Below are 15,640 nucleotides of genomic sequence, written 5' to 3'. Positions count from 1 at the left end.
GATATTCCCCAATTTTGTCTGTCCAGGCTCATCTCTCACCTTATACCGTAGCTCAAGACATCTGGAACTGCCCTTCTATTTTGCCTTAGTTAGAAAACTAAAACCCCTCTACACTTCAACTCATGGAAATATACACTGTAGAAGGGGTGGAAAAAGAATAGTTCTCTATTCAACCAAGGTTCAATTGCGGTTTTGGCTTAGAACATCTGCTACAAACCTAAGACAAATTAAATGCAGTAATACCTACATACACATACACAGATAATATACATATATATTGTTAAGGAAAGAAAAGTAGGCAAATGTTTTATATCTGTATAGAGTGGACACTCTGTGGATAGGGACCTATCTCTATTTGCTCACCTTAGTAAAATGCCTGATCACAGAAGGTCCTCCATAAAAACTTTTTAAATGAGTGAATATATAAAATTAATGCCAAAATTCTAGGTCAGTGTATAACTCTGACTTTAACTTAGACTGTCTTAACAGAATCCTTATTGCTTTGTGAAAAGCCTGCCTTACTATTAATTTTCCTCTTCTCAGGTTGATTTTATATGCATTTGTAAGGGGCAAAATGTAAGCATTAAAAATACAGAGACATGCTAACTAGAAGTCAGTATGCTTGTTATTTTTATCAGTTTCAAAGCATTTATTCTATCTTGTCAAACATGTGATTAAAAATAACTTATGGGGCTTCCCTGGTGGCGCAGTGGTTGAGAATCCGCCAGCCGATGCAGGGGACATGGGTTCGTGTCCCGGTCCGGGAGGCTCCCACATGCCTCAGAGCGGCTGGGCCCGTGAGCCATGGCCGCTGAGCCTGCGCGTCCAGAGCCTGCGCTCCGCAACGGGAGAGGCCACAACAGTGAGAGGCCCGCGTACCACAAAAAACAAAAAAACAAAACTTAATGAAGAGACTGAATTTGCTTTTCTAAATATGAAAATATTATATTGCATGTGCATTATAATGATGGATGAAAAACATGCTAAATATTTTTAGAAGTCCCTGATTGCTTCCAGGGTTAAGGACCACAGATTCTAGGTAGTCTGGTTGAGTTCCATCTCTACCCTTGGTGGATCCAAAGAAATTTTAGAACCTTTATGTCTCTGGTTTGAAAGATGTTAAGACTAAGCTTCTCTGTTCTTGGTAAGCACGGAAACCAGGAGCTCATGGGAACTTTATGTAGATGAGAATATACTTTGCAACCTGAGTGTGAGGATCCAAGCAGATTAGTTGATCTGGCAAAATTAGGAAACACAGCAGTGGCCTAGGATGATTCTTACCTCGGTGGCCTAGGAAGAAGTAGGTGATATGTGTTCTGTGAGTCTTACAGATAATTCCTAACTTTTCTTAGCCTCAGTTTTTCATCTGAAAATATCTGTTTCCTTAAAGCTCTAAAATATTTATCGACTGTAACATTCTATGAGCTCAAACCCCAAATCAACATAGATGATATAAAATAAATCATGTGGAGGAAACATAAAGCAGCCTAACCTACAATGTATTCCTATGATAATGTTCTCACTGGAACATTATATACAGGTTACATTGAAGTGGGAGAAGTTTCTGGGAAGAGAAAGCTGTAGAGAAAAACCTTCTGGCTGGTGAAACAGGGAAAGACCTGAGGTAAATATGTCAAAATGCTTTTTACTATTTTCCTTTAAATAGCACCTCTGGCCACATGTCTTTGAACTCACCAGAAAGAGAAACTATTCTCTCAAGTTGATCTCAACGCCTAAGGGAAAGTTGGAGGAAGATCTAAAATCATGACCATTAGCCCTGGGGAATATACATTTTTAATCAAGGGTGAGGTGTTGGGAATGTTATTGTAACTTGAATGCCAAGGTATTGAAGGTTGTTTTTTTTTTTTTTTTTTTTTTTTTTGCGGCCTCTCACTGTTGTGGCTTCTCCCGTTGCGGAGCGCAGGCTCCGGACTCTCAGGCTCAGCAGCCATGGCTCACGGGTCCAGCCGCTCCGCGGCATGTGGGATCTTCCCGGACCGGGGCACGAACCCGTGTCCCCTGCATCGGCAGGCGGACTCTCAACCACTGCACCACCAGGGAAGCCTGGTATTTAAGTTTTGAAGCAAAAAAATCCCTGGAGATCTGCTGACAGCACCTAGTCCTTACATGGATTTAGACTAAGGCTTTTTATATGTAAACAAAGCCTAGATGACATCCTGTGGGTAAACTCAGGCAAATAGTCACCTTCGATTAATTGAATGTCACCTTCACACTTTTTTGAGGGAAAAACATTCTTTCAAGAGGGAAAGCTCTGCTGAAAGAAAATGATGCACAGAGGGAGGTTTGCTTATTTATTTGCCGCATCCCTCATGAACTGGTTGCCCAGCTTTAGCTGGAAAATTAAAAGGAGTCACAGGTCTGTTGTTAAAACATTCATATTCAGTATTGCATGAAGATAAGTAATATGGAAAATGGTGATTTCCTGACAGTGTATATAATTTTGTTTCAGTTGGGAAAGGAGTGAATACTAGATTAGCACCCTGAATTCCTTAGGGGAAGACCAAATCTATATATTTTTAGTGTAAATTTATGCTATATATTTGTAGGGGGCATCCAAAGATTACCCACATGACTTTAATGATAAACTTGATATTCAAATGCATTTTATAGGTATATTGATAGATACTATATTCCCAAGAGGTATACATTTAAAAAAAATTTTTATTTTATATTGGAGTATAGTTGATTAACAGTGTTCTCTTAGTTTCAGGTGTACAGCAAAGTGATTCAGTTATACAAATACATGTATCTATTTTTCAAATTATTTTCCTGTTCAGGTTATTACAGAATATTGAGCAGAGTTCCCTGTGCTCTACAGTAAGTCCTTGTTGGTTATCTATTTTAAATATAATAGTGTGTATATGTCAATCCCAAACTCCCAATTTATTGCTCCCCCCTCAAGTTTCCCCTTTGGTAACCATATATGTTTGTTTTCTAAGTCTGTTTCTGTTTTGTAAATAAGTTCATTTGTATCAATTTTTTTAGATTCTGCATATAAGCAATATCGTATATTTATCTTTCTCTGACTTCACTTAGGTCCATCCATGTTGCTGCATATGGCATTATTTCATTCTTTGTAATGGCTGAGTAATATTCCGTTGTATATATGTACCACATCTTCTCTCTCCATTCATCTGTTAATGGACATTTAGGTTGCTTCCATGTCTTGGCTATTGTAAACAGAGCTGCAGTAAACATTGGGGTGCATGTATCCTTTCAAATTATGGTTTTATTAATGCCCAGGAGTGGGATTGCTGGATCATATGGTAGCTCTATTTTTAGTTTTCTTAAGGAACCTCCATACTGTTCTCCATAGTGACTGTACCAATTTACATTCCCACCAACAGTGTAGGAGGGTTCCCTTTCCTCGACACCCTCTCCAGGATTTATTGTTGACTTTTTGATGATGGCCATTCTTACTGGTGTGAGGTGGTATCTCATTGTAGTTTTGATTTGTATTTCTCTAATAATTAGCAATGTTGAGCATCTTTTCATGTGCCCAAGGGGTATACATTTTGAACCTTCCTTTTTCAGATGAAGAGTAAGGAAATAAATCCAAGGTGACATAATATCCACCATATTAATCATCAACAAAATATGATTCCACTTTATTCAGATTCTTTAAGTAAATTTTTGATTTCCTTTTAGTTTGACGTACTCATGAAAATATTTTAGAACAAGTTGGCACACCGGTTCTTTATTGGTATCACATCTTTATAGTAAGCAGCAGATTTCATAAAAGATGACGTCCCTACTTTAATGCTGTTGGTATGACAGAAAGGGTTATATCTGTCAAGATTATCTGGCTTAAAGTATTAGGTTATTAAATTATTGCTTTCCCTTTTTGTGCATGTGATTTTTATACATACAATTTTAAAATCTAAATTCCCTCCAACACCCACCCCAAATAAACAGTCTACAATGAGGTGACATTGGAAATAGGATAAGTCTCAAAATATTTATAAAATACCATCATAAAAACAGATGAATGTCTCTTTTAACTCAGGGAAATACTTAAAACCCTCTAATCCTTATCTTTCTCTCTAGAAAAAGGGGATAGCAACACCTGTATTACAGGGTTGCCATTAGGTTTGAGTGAAATTTTGTGTTGTAGTTGAGGCAATATACATAATCCCTATCACACATAGACTTTCCCATACAAACAACAGGCTGCTCTTTTCATTATTCATTAGATTAGAATTGTCTGTCCTCCTCTTCCTTCTCTTCTTTTTTATTCTCTTTCCCCCTCTCCTTTGACTTCTCTTTTTCCTTATCAAAAATGTTCCCGGCTAAGAATGTACAAAGATACAGAGGGAAAAAGAGATGTTACTCCCAGAAAAAAGTTCATTTCCTGCCAAGACAAGGCATGGTTAAAAAGACTGGAAAAAATGCTAGCACATTGATGGTAAAGTAAGTAAAATTTACATTTGCAGGTATAAAACTACAAGAGAAAGGAATAACATAGGCAAAATAGAGAATTGCAAATAATTATCTCAATAGGATAAAATGTATGATATCATAAAGCTAGACTTCCCATATGTATGATTAACTAAAATAGAGGTTAGAGCTCATTTTCCTGTAAACTTACACTTTAAGATATTAAAAATATAACCATTTTTCAGCTTACCCTTCCCCCTCCCCGTGTCCTCAAGTCCATTCTCTATGTCTGAGTCTTTATTCCTGTCCTGCCCATAGGTTCTTCAGAATCATTTTTTTTTTTTAGATTCCATATATATGTGTGGGACGAAGTAAGAGAGTGGTATGGACATATATACACTACCAAATGTAAAATAGATAGCTAGTGGGAAGCAGCCGCATAGTACAGGGAGTTCAGCTCGGTGCTTTGTGACCACCTAGAGGGGTGGGATAGGGAGGGTGGGAGGGAGACTCAAGATGGAGGAGATATGGGGATATATGTATATGTATAGCTGATTCACTTTGATATAAAGCAGAAACTAACACATTTGTAAAGCAACTAACACCATTGTAAAGCAATTATACTCCAATAAAGAGGTTAAAAAAAATAACCATTTTTATAATAATGAAGCAAGAGATTTCTATTTTAGAGACTGCAACACACAATAATTTCTTCAAACCTTGCTCTAAACTAAGTCAATAGTATACTTGCCTTAGTAACATTTAAAAGGTACATGTTTCAATATTTTCAAACTATTTCTCAACAAAGTATACCTTAATAAAAATCTATACAGATTTTTCATAATTCCCGACTGTTGTATGGTTAAACAATCTACTTCTGTCACTTACATGTGATTTTTATTCTTAAATTTAAATTAAGTAATTTAAATTAAATAATTAACTATAAACTTGTTTATACCATATGCTAGAAATTAACCAGACTTAGATTCAGTGGGGTTTTTTTTTTTTTTAGGATATAAGAAACACTTGCATATGAATAAATTCTACTAATCTTTAAGAAGAGTCTTTAGCAAATAAGCTACATGCTTGATCAATTTCTGAATGCTTGGTTTTTCTGCATAAAAAAATAATTTTATATACATTGGCAAGTTCCATTTTTGCCAAAATGTTGCTAAATACAGTGTTTCCTTCCTTAGGATTATGCTCTTTAAAACCAAAATTTACATTATCTCTAAATTTAAAACAAATTCATTTTAGACTAAATTAAAAATAACAATAAAGTGAAATTCTTTGACATTTCTTACAGAAGAAATGTCATCTCTTACAGAGATACCTCTGAAGATCTACTCACTTTAAGAATATTTTTATGCAAAATATGTTTTGTTGCTTTTATACATGAAAGAGTAACAAATTCAAGGTCATTAGTGGATAATCATGAATTTATTACTTACCGATCAAATCTCATTAAATATTTCAAACAATCAAAAGTAAGATTGAGCAAGATTTTATTATACTCTTTTAGTGATAAATCAGGGAAGCCAATGATTAACTCATGAGCTTGAGTATATTTTTATTATCATCTCTGGGAAATAGCACCATCTAACCAATGGCTTTTCAAGTGTAAACAATCTTATAAAGCCAGGAACAAGACATAGCCCTGTACATCTCTTGCATGTAACAAATTGCTTCACCCATAAGTATGATAAGCAGGAAACTGCATTTACAGATGCATTTGTTATTTTTTCTTGTCTTATGTGTAGAGAAATATCAGTAAATACTTTGATGATCACCACTGTCATGATACCTACCACATATTTTGATTGTTGATGATGTATTAGTCATTGTTTTTGAAACTTAAATTCATCTCATTGACTTGATGCTACTTATACGTTGCTAAGAAGGGATTTCTGGTGAGGAGTATCTGATATCTTTTTACATATCAGGGTAACTATTTAAAATCATGGAATTCAGAGACAAAGAATGTCTTGGGGCTTCCCTGGTGGCGCAGCGGTTGCGCGTCCGCCTGCCGATGCAGGGGAACCGGGTTCGTGCCCCGGTCTGGGAGGATCCCACATGCGAGCCTGCCCTCCGCAACGGGAGAGGCCACAGCAGAGGGAGGCCCAAATACCACAAAAAAAAAAAAAAAAAAAAAAAAAGAATGTCTTGGATACTATTATTTCATATTTTATATTTTATTTATGGTGAAACTGTGGCCCACAGAGATGATATGAGTTTCCAGAGTAAAATGTCTAGAAAATGACAGATTTTAGTTAGAGCTCATTTCCTCTGATGCCTATGTCTGTTTTTTCTTCAACACGCTTTTCCCTAATTATATTGAAATATAAGAAACTCATGGTATGCATCTGTATTAGTATGCCTCTGGATCTGTGTGAATAGGAATAAGTCTTCTTATTCCTTGGTAAGAAGCTCTGTGATGAATGTTAAGGACCAGAAATTCTCAAAGGTGCTTGGAAATGAAGGCACTTGCAGAGGGGAAGCAGGTACCAAGAATTACCTTTTGTTTGTGTCTAATGTGGCTTCACAGTAAGTATTAGTCCACCCAGATAATTCAATTAGAGTGAAGTTTGAGACCAACTGAAAATAGTTTAACAATGGAAGTTTGACAATTTCCTACTTGGTGAATAGAGGTAGAATTTTATTTTATGATGAAATACAGACCATGAGTTATTTACATTGGTACTTCCACTCAGGACTACAGAGACTTTATATATTTAACCTCAATAATCTTATATCTGTATTTCTTTTTTTCACTCCAAAAATTCCAGTTCTCAATGATTCCAGTATAATTAACCATTTAATTTATCCCACAATACACATAGAGCAGTGTTAATGTAAAAATACCAACAGTACCACCAACAAAAGAATTACTGAAAAAAGTTGAAGATTTTTCTTTTAGTTATTTTTATCCTTAAAGCATATCCCACTAGGGACTCTTTAGCCAACATGAAATAGTCTCTCTATGTGGTTATGCCACTAAGTTAGTACACAGGTTCATTTGTTTAATTTTACTTTCAATATCTAGGGACTGCTTTTTTAGTTCAGTTTTGTTGTATAACTATATAAGACATTTACAGGGTTCTGAAGTCAAATCTACAAAACAAAATATATTTAGAGAGTGTCAGTTTCTATCTCTATCCTCCCAAGCCTGGTTCTTTTCTCTGCTCTAGGTAACCCTTATTTTTAAATTAAAACTTTGATTTATTCCTGTATTAAAAAATAAGCAAATATGTGTATGTAGTCACATCCTTTTTTCTATTTTAGATTGCCAGTTACGTATTATATACACTTTACTTGAGCTTGTTTTTTTTTTAATTTAATATATTGTGGTATACTCATTCAATGGCAGTATATAGACAGATTTCTTACTGGGTTTATTTTTTTAATAACAGCTTTACTGAGATATAATTCACATTACATAAAATTATTTTATAATGTATACTTCAGTGGCTTTTAGTATATTAACAGTTGTGCAACCAACACCACACCACTATCTAACCTCAGAATATTTTCATCACCCCCAAAAAGCAACCCCATATCCATTAACAGTCACTTCCCATTCACCCATTATTTCTCATTTCTTCCCATTTGTTTCCCCATTTGTCCGTTCACTCTCTGTCTCTATGAATTTGCTGGTTTTGAGAAGTAAATATAAATTGAATGATGTGTTAACGTTGTGACCGGCTTCTTTAACTTAGCGTAAGCTTTTTGAGGTTCATCTATGTTGTATCAGTACCTCATTCTTTTTTAACTTCCAAATAATATTCCATTTTATGCCTATACCATATTTTGTTTATCCATTCATCCCTTGTTGGGCATTTATGGTGTTTTCAATTTTCAGTTATTCTGAATAATGCTGCTGTGACATTCATGTACAAATATATGTATAGATGTGTATTTTCAGTTCCCTGAGTATACTCCTAGGAGTAGAATTGCTGGATCATATTGTATCTCTATGTTTAGCATTTTGAGGAACTGCTAAACGTTTTCCAAAGTGGCTGCACCATTTTACGATAAATAGGGTTTCAGTTTCTCTGCATTCTCACTAACACTCATTATTTTATCTTTTTGATCATAGTCATCCTAGTGAGTGTGAAGTGGTTCCTCAGCATGGTTTCAACTTAAATTCAGCTAATAGTTAATGACGTTGAACATAGTTTCATATGCCTGTTGGCCATTTGTATATATTCTTTAAATAAATGTTTATTCAGATCTTTTGATCATTTTAAAAGGAGTTATTTATCTTTTTATTATTGAGTTGTAAGATTTCTTTATATATTCTGGATACAATTCCATAGTTTATTTGAAAATATTTTCTTTCATTCTCTGAGTTATCTTTTCAGTTTATTGATAGAGTTTTATAGCTTTAGCTCCTATATTTACAACTGTTATCTATTTGGAGTTAATTTTATTGTATTGTGTGAAGTAGGAGTCCAACTTCATTCTTCTGCATGCGGATATTCCGTTATCCCAGCACCATTTTTCGAAAGACTATCCATTAACAATTTTTGAAAAGCTCACTTAGCCTAAGAAGATAGTCTAAGAAACATACTAAAATGTCTCTGGTGGAATCAGAACTGAGACCTTTACTGAGCATAGAATGACCTTACGAGTATACTTGTTCCTGATCCTTACTATTAAAGAAAGCAATACCCATGCTTGGAGACTAAATGAGACAGTAGGTACATATGAAAGAAGGCTCTGCTAAACTATCTGTTGAATATATTACTACCAAATAAGACAACTTACATACATTTGCTTAAACATATCTTATTCTAAAGATAGGACTATATACTTTTTGAGAAATTGCAGAGGTACCTTTAAAAACAAGTGCACTGTGTTTTTTCTAAAACCACCTTGATGAGTGGAATGCACATTACACAGAAGATTTTAGTATGATAATATAAAATAAACATGATATCCATTTGCCATCTGGTGTGTTGTAAATATATTGTTGTTTACCCTTTTCGGAAGCCCTAAATGAATTTCATAATTGCTTCATTATCTGCAATATGTGATACCTCAATGGCCATTCTGGTGATTATGACACATGGCTTCTTTAACAAAACAAAAAGCAAAATGAAAAGATAGGTGAAGTCATCTAATGAACCTATATGCATTTGTATATAAAGAAAGATGTCTCTTGAAATAATACTGTACTGAGGTTCCATTGCTGTTTTAAGCAGTGTAAATAATGTCATCTGTTTCAAACATGTAAGTGCTGAGACTACAAAACATACTTTGCTAAAAATCAAAACAGAGGCAGAGCAGGGTTTAGCAATAAAAGATGATTGGGATGTGTCTCCAATGCAATCTTCCTCTATCTGTTAGCCTTAATTCTACTCTCCTGTCTTTTAGAAAGGATATATAAGTGCATGATAAAATGTAGGCCATTGTTGAGAGAGCCACTTGAGCAGTACATTCTCCTTGCTTTATGACAGCCAGTCTCTATAATCTCTCTAATCATATATGCTTAGGAAGAACTTCACATATAACATTACTAACTCTAACACAGATACTATTTTGGTGCTTGGAGTCATATATTCTCAAGGAAACTTTCTGATGGAGCCCTGATGTGTTTGTTCTTGATTCCATTAGGATTCTTTTCAGTTAGTAAACATTTAACAGCAAGTGCATTTTATGAAACATGCACAGGAATCTTGAGTGAACTCATGATGAGAATTTCTTCCATGTTTACACAGAGCTCCAGAATAATGTGGGAATTTATACACCTTTACCCATGCGTGGATTTATCATGTGTTCAATGCAATTTGTGTGAGCCCATTAGGGATCTTGGAGTAAAGACACTTTGTTTTGACTCACTTTTCTCCTTTCTCCCTTACTGATTCCATCATATTTTAGTGCAGTTTTTCTCCTCTCTCATGACTGTTTTAAAAATCCCCTGCTACCATCCTTGGTCTAGGACCATATCCGGTCATTCCTTTCCTACCAAATTAATTTCCTAGTAGGCATTCATGGCTCCAGTTTCAATACTGAAGAGCCGAAGGGGAAGGGTCATGTCTTCAGAACATTTATATTTTAAAATATGATAGAAAAAGGCATTTGAAGGGGAAGGATTAAAAAAGCGAGAGAGAGCCACATTTTCTGCAAAGGAAAATATATGTATATATACATGCACATATGCATATATAATACATAAAGTACACAAATCATAAAAGTCCAGCTCAGTGGATCTTTGCAGAGTAAACACAACCAACACCTGGATCATGAGATAATTACTAGTATGACTTTTGGAACTATGTCAAACTCTATATTTTTATGAATGATTGTTTTGTGTCTGGCTTTTTCTGCTCAACCTTTGTGAGATTTGTCAATAATACTATGTGAAGTCGTAATTCATTTATTTTAATTTCTGAATAGTATTTCACTGGACAAATATACCACATTTTATTTATCTATTTTACTGCCAGTGGACATTTTTGGATTGTTTACAGTTTTTAGATATTACTAATAGTCCTACTATGAATACTTATATTTTCTAAGGAGAAACCATATACACCCATTTTTATTGGGCATTATATTTACTCAGAGTGCAATGCTTAGATCATGAGGCACATTCAGTTTTGAAAATATGCCAAACAATTTTCCAAAGTGGTTGTACTAGCAGCACATGAAAGTTCAAATTTCATCATCAAAAACATTAGGTATAGCACAGGGAGTTATATTCAATATCTAGTAATAACCTATAATGGAAAAGAATCTGAAAAATAATACATATATATACATATATATAACTGAAGCACTTTGCTGCACACGTGAAACATTGTAAATCAACTATATTTCAATTAACAATTTTTGAAAATTAGGTATTTTCTACCTTTTTATGTTAGCCATTCTTGTGGATGTGTATTGGTATCTCATTGTGACTTTAATATTTATTTCTCTTTGATTAATGTATTTGATTATTTTTTCTTAAGTTTATTAACCATTAGGATTTTCACATTTATGAACTATCTGTTGTAGTAGTTAGTATTTTTCTCTATGTAGCTATCAGCTAAATAGCTCTAGTTAGTTACAGTTCTTTATTGAAGCATTTACTTTTGTTGGTTGGTAAGAATTTTTTACACATTATGAATATGAGCCCTTTGCGGGATGTACTGTTGACCTTGAACAATGAAATGTGCATATAACTTCATATTCAGCTCTCTGAATCTGCGTTTCTGCATCTGTAGATTCAACCAAAAGCAGATCATGTAGTATCATCGTAGTATTTACAGAAAAAATTCCGTGTATAAGTAGACCCATGCAGTTCAAACCCATGTTGTTAAAGGACCAACTGTATATTGTTATCTCCAATGTGTGGCTTCTCTTATCTAAAATGACAAAGAAGCCATTATAAAGTAGGCAAAATATTTGAATAGATATTTCTCTAAAGAAGGCACAGAAATGCCAATAGACACATGAAAGATTACTCAATGTCAATAATCATTGGGGAAATGAAAATCAAAACAAAACTAGATACCACTTCTACCCTCTTGGAAGCCTAAAAAAGAGAGAGAGATAATAACAAATGTTGTTGACGATGCTGAGAAAACAGAATAGCCATATGTATATTGCTGGTGATGTTGATAAATGAAATGCTTTGGAAAATGATTTTGCTATTCCTCGTAATATTAAGCATAGAGTTACCAAATGACCCAGAATTTGCACTCCTAGGTGTAAACCCAAGGGAAATGAGAGCACATGTCCCACAAAAAAAATTGTCTTTGAGTGTTTATAGCAGCATTATTTAAAATAGTCAAAAGGTGGAAAAAAGCCAAATGTCCATAAACTAAATGTGGCATAGCTGCACAATGGAATATTATTTGACAATAAAAAAGAATAAAATAAAGTACTGGTAATTCTGAAACATGGATGAACCTTGAAAACATTATGCTAATTGAAAGAAGCCAGTCACTAAAGACCACATTTGTATGATTTCATTTGTATGAAATGTCCAGAATAGGCGAGTTCACAGAAACACAATCTAGATTAGTGGTTGCGAGGCACTTAGGAATGAAAGCAATCGAAGTGACTTCTAGTGAATATGGTTTGGGTGATGAATGCTCTAAAATTATATAGTGGTGATAAACTAAAAAACACTAAGTTGTATACTTTTAAAAGGTAGATGTTATGATATGTGTATTGTATTTCATTTCTGTTTAAAAAAATACAACTGGAAACAACCTAAATACTGTCAGTGGGAGAATGAATAATGATCATGACATAACTACACAATGGAATGTTTAGACAGTGAATATGCTGGAGTTATATATACAAACAGCATTGGATTTAAAAACAATGTTGAGTTGGTAAGGAAAATTTAAGACATATGGGAATGATAAATAGTAGTGATTTTAATTTTAGTATTTAGTGAAAGAGAGAGATTGAGACATGGTACATAGGAATCTTCACCTGTGTTCGTAATGTTTTTAATTCTTAAAATTATTGTGGCTATAGAGGATTTCATTGTATTTCTTTTATGGCTCTTATACTTCAATATTTTATAATTGAAAAAGAATAGTGGTATTAGAGGACAGGAGACTTAATGGTAAGAATTAAAGTCAATTAAATTCAGGGTTATATGTTAAAATTATGTTCTTTTCGATTCATTAAGTAGAACAATTTTCTACACATAAGTAATAGAGGTCGATTAACTTTGAGAGCAACAAATCTGTAGCTTCATTAACATGAGTATTAAAGTTGAAGACAGCACCTTGCCGAATACTTTGAAAGGTGTCCAATGGTCTCAGATTTTTACTGCTTGTACATCAACCAAGAAGTATCAGCTGTATTATAGTACCCTCTTTTGCAGATAACTGCACATAAACATTCTGTACTTGCTCTAGCTCAGTGATTCGCCACCCTAGCTGCACATTAGAATGACCTGGGGAGATTTTTAAAACGTGCCCTCTAAGCCTCACCTGCAGTGAATATATTCAGATTTAATTATTTCTGAGTGGGACCTAAGCATTGGCTGCTTTAGAAAGCATTCCAGGTTATTGTAATGTGAGACCAGATTTGAGAGCCATTGCTCTAGACTTCCCGCTCCCCACTTATTTCCTGTGCTCTCTGATTTCTTTTTCCAAATCCAGTTCTTTCTCTCTCTCTCTGGGGGTCTTTGGTATTGATGGCCTTTTTAGATCTCCTCTGTTGTGGACCTAGTTTCCTTTTGCTTTTGTCTACCCGGTTACTTTTATTTCAGCGTTCCCTACAGCTCTGAGAGAAATGCTTTCCTATATCTTATCTTCCCAAGCTAACCCTCATAGTTCATTCCTCCAGGGGAGTAGCTTTATATATTTGCTAATATTGCCATGTTGATGAGTAAAGAAATAAATATAAAATAAGCCTTTAAAATTGGGTTTGATGTAAAATCATGGTTGGTGTTTTGTTGAAAGACTATGCAAAGACTAAGGATGACAGTATTCCTTGACTACTAACTCAACGGCATTTCTGATGACTCAAAGAAACTGAGAGACATGCCCTCTTAGCTCAATACTTACTGTACTGCTCTCTATTTAAGATAATCTTCAACGTGGTTCCAAGCTTTTAGATGCTGTTTTCCAGTTCACTGAGTGGCTGGACTGTGTGGCCATGGTTAAAAGGTAGATGAATGCAACCCAGGGAAGGTGATTAGAGGTTGCTGAGAATAGAAAACACGCATACTGGGCGCAAGTGGTACAGCGTTCATTTACAGCAAGAGGAGAGAAAGAGTGCACAAGATTCAGCCATTTGCATCCCTTGGCCCCCCATCCATGGCCAAATTTCTGCTCTGCAGCCAACTGGGGTCCTGGAGTTGCACACACCTCCCCTGGCGCTGCCGTAGAAGGATACTCCTCCCCCATAAGATCTGAAATACAGAAAGGCAGGGTCATGCCTGAGGGTCATAGATGCACATGCTTACGCAGAACAAAGTAGTATAAGCCAAGTCTGGAACAGGGAAAGATATTCCCTCACGAGCCGACAAACACAGCACAGGCTGTGAAGGGTCTTTGTCTCCCAACAAGGAAATGTTCTTGAGTATCAGAAAACAATAGTTAAATAACTATAATTCAATCAATTAAAAATAATCATCAGGGCTTCCCTGGTGGTGCAGTGGTTGAGAGTCCGCCTGCCATTGCAGGAGACACGGGTCGTGCCCCGGTCCGGGAGGATCCCACATGCCGCGGAGCGGCTTGGCTCGTGAGCCACGGCCGCTGAGCCTGCGCGTCCGGAGCCTGTGCTCCGCAACGGGAGAGGCCACAGCTGTGAGAGGTCCGCGTGCCGCCAAAAAATAAAAATTAAAAAAAAAAAAATCATACAAAGGCCAAATATCTTTTGGATCACTGAGATACCTTCTGATTTTAAGTAATGAAAACCCACATTTTCACTTCTAGTCTATCTACAATTGTTTATGAAATCCCCAGGTCCTAGATCAAAGAAATTTCTCCTTTGTTTACAGTTCCAGTTTTCTACATGGTTTTAGCACTTGATTGAGGATGTGAGTGGAAACGTGGAATTTGTGCAAACCATATAAATTTTGGTTCTGTCATTTAGCCTTGTGGCTTTGGATATATGTTTTAGCCTCTTAACTGTGTGCATAATAAATGGGAGTAATAATGTCTAATTCAAAGATTTGTTTTGAGGATTAAATGATATATTTCTAAAACTAGCAGAGTGCTTAGTACAGAATAGATCTTTAATAAGTATGAACCTTCTATAATTTACATGCTTCCTTCTTTCCTTTTACATCCAATACACATTGTCATCTCTACTGATGATCCACATGGACCCTCAAACTTAATGTTCCTTTAATTCTTGTTTTCATAAATCTTAATATTCATAGTCAGTACCAGGAAGTTAAACAATTCTATCCTAAGATTTTTCTTCAACTAAAAAGCACAGAAGTCAACAGTCCATCGTTCAGTTCCTCTAGAAGCAGGAGAATGTTTTAGTAGGACTTCTGATTAATAAGTTCTCCCAGTAGTAATCTTAGCCGTACTCAAGGTCTTGAGCTCTCTATACAAAATGCATGGCTTCGATGATATCTACCACAATCCCAAACCAGATTTTCTGCTGAATTTATTTTAATAATATACTCTCCTGTGTCATTCCCTCTGTTAATGTTTTCCATGTTTGCTAAAACATTCCTGTCTCTGAACCTGCCATTTGTAATTTTTCTATGTCAGAGAATAAGACTGAATCTTTTCTTGTTTTAAATCTATAATGGCAATCTTTCTAGTGG

Source organism: Physeter macrocephalus, chromosome 9 (genome assembly GCF_002837175.3).
Source record: "Physeter macrocephalus isolate SW-GA chromosome 9, ASM283717v5, whole genome shotgun sequence".
Classification (NCBI taxonomy): domain Eukaryota; kingdom Metazoa; phylum Chordata; class Mammalia; order Artiodactyla; family Physeteridae; genus Physeter; species Physeter macrocephalus.
This window is presented reverse-complemented; position numbering follows the sequence as displayed.